Source organism: Corapipo altera, unplaced genomic scaffold (assembly GCF_003945725.1).
Source record: "Corapipo altera isolate COAL_440 unplaced genomic scaffold, ASM394572v1 55, whole genome shotgun sequence".
Lineage (NCBI taxonomy): Eukaryota > Metazoa > Chordata > Aves > Passeriformes > Pipridae > Corapipo > Corapipo altera.
Genome location: NW_020884882.1, coordinates 13,206,904 through 13,209,541, shown reverse-complemented (window position 1 = coordinate 13,209,541; position 2,638 = coordinate 13,206,904).

Below are 2,638 nucleotides of genomic sequence, written 5' to 3'. Positions count from 1 at the left end.
TTGCTCTTAGAGTCATTATCCCCAGACAGCACCATCATTTAAGAAATTTATCATCAGTGGTGTCCTTCGAACAATGTATTAGTGTAATACATTATAAGAGTACTTCACTGGGATGATATATTAGTCCAAAGATGGGAACATCTGGGAAGAATGAATCTGGGAATAGATTCAGTGTAATAGGCTTTATATGGGGATACAAGCCTGGGTATTGCTACTTGTAAAGGTACAAGTGCTTGGCGACAGGCCACCTCCACCACAAAAAGCACATAAACCCCTAACAGACACCTCCAAACCCAACCAAAATGATTTTTCCCTTCCTTTCCCTTCCAACAAGAGTAATGATCTTTTTGCTGCTCACCAAGAGATGGGGCTGGCACAGTGAAGTGTCTGTGTGGACACATGAGTGTGAGTACAAGGGCACAGGAGGAATGGGACAAGGAAAACTCATGCCAAAGGAAGATCAAAGCCCACAGGAGGCTCATATCGTTATGTTTTAGCAATTTCCCATATTTTCTGAGCATTTGCATGGCGTTCAACCTCTCCTCACTCTAGACAAAGTAAAGAATTATAGCTTCAATGTCAGTGATAACCTTTACACCAATCTGGTGCAATTTTATCCTCTCAGTTGACCAACTTGCCATTCAGTGAGCCAGAGGTACGTGCTTCCTGCAGCCTAACTCTGCTTCCAGCTCCTTCAGCATCCCCTGGGATGTGATCAGGTGAAGTTTTTCTGGAAAAAGAAATAAATTTCAACATTACGGTAACAACTGAAATCTGAGAGTCCTGCATAAAAAGCAGCAACTAAAAGGGAATGCCTGGAAAAGCTCTAGATGTGCATGGCCACGAAAAATTAGCCCAGAAGCATTACAAATATCCTAAATTCCAGTCCTAAGAGGGCCTGGCTTGGCAATAAGCCCATCTCAATGCTGGTAGCCACCCCAGCCATAGGGACTTGGGAAGAAGGGGCTATGGGACCAAAGGAAAGCATTCCCCACTGTTCAATCCCAGATTCTTCCCATTTCCAGCCAGTCCTAGACAAGTCTCTATCAGTCTGCTGGTTTGGAGTAAATCACCCTAGTTACCCTGGCCAGGTTTTGTTCAGTTCTACAATGACTATTTTTGTTTTAGCCAAAAAAAATAGAGGTTTCATTGCAGAATAAGGGAAAAGATGTAAAATCTAAATTGTTTTGCAAGATGGGAAAAACATGGTTTTCCACACAAACTACCGAGAAAACAGGGTGTCTCCAGATGCTATTTTACAGAAGCCAGGCCTCTGACAATGTATCTGGATGAAGTGAGATGCTACCTATTACACAGGGAAGGCAACAGATGACTGGAAGAAGTCCATAGCCTCCAGACAGGTTTGATTACCCTATCTGAAGAAAGCAACCATCAGAAATGGATGGTGATTATTCTGCAGGTCAGAATTTAGAGACATTTCAGCTTTTTTTTTTTCCTCCAGCTTCCCCCTCCCTACCCCTCAGTAAAATGAGAAAGAATTCATAACCCGTGTCAGCCACACTCAGATAATCCAAGACTTAAGGAGTAGAACATTTCATATAACCTCTTTTCTGCCCCTCACAAATGCTTTAACAACTTTAATAAGATAATGTATAGCTATTATCCTACAGCAAGTGTAAGTCAAACAACTATCAGCTATTATTTCAGCAACAGAACGAACACTCAGCTTTCCCATAATCCACAGCCTGGAACAGTTTACACACTGTCAATTTTAGACAGAACTGGCTTTTTCCACATATCAAAACGTGCACTGATAAATGGGAATTGTTTAGCAGACCCCACATGGCTAGGTAATATACTGTAGCTCAGAAAAGAATAATGAGGGTATCAGTTGGACTTCTGAATTAATGATACCTTAAATTAGTTTAATTAATTAGTTTAGTTACTAGAGTAATTTAGTTAGCAGATTAATTAATGTTTGTTGAGTGCTTGGAGATAAAAGCTGCATATAAAGGCTGTTATTAGAGGGTGGATCCAGAGGTGTAGGTTTTCCTTATTCTTTATTTATCCCAGCACCAATTTGATTGAGGGGCTCGCTCTTTCAGCCTTCCAGCTGGAAGCTGGTGTGCTGCTGTTCCCCAGGATATGGTCAAACAAAGACATTGACATAGTTAACAGTCAGCTGGGAGAATGTCTCCCAAAATTTAGAGTCAGGACTTCTTGTTCTCACCTCCTCTCCTGTATGCTGTAGGTGCACACAGACACACACATCCATGCACGCTTTGCTATATATTTGGGTGCAGTTAGAACTCTCATTCTTCTTCCTCCCATTTTTATGGCATGTTCTGGACAGAAAACCTGAGAACAGATTCACACACTCCCAGACAAAAGCACAAGGTTACAAAGGAGAGTTGGTACCTCTTAGAAGTTGCCATTGCATCCAGGTAAGGGTCTAGTCCAAGAGCAACATCAAGAGCTTTTTGTAAGTAATTCCTGAGCTGCTCAGGTACACGGGAGTCATTGAGAGCTATTTCTTTGGCTTTGAGAAGGTTCTCAGCAATGTGTCCAGAAGGGGTTTCTGAAATAGAAAATAAAAGGAAGAATAATGATTTTGGGACTGCTTAAGTCAGCGGAAGAGGAATTTGGAGTACAAAAAAACAAGCGCACTTTTTTTTTA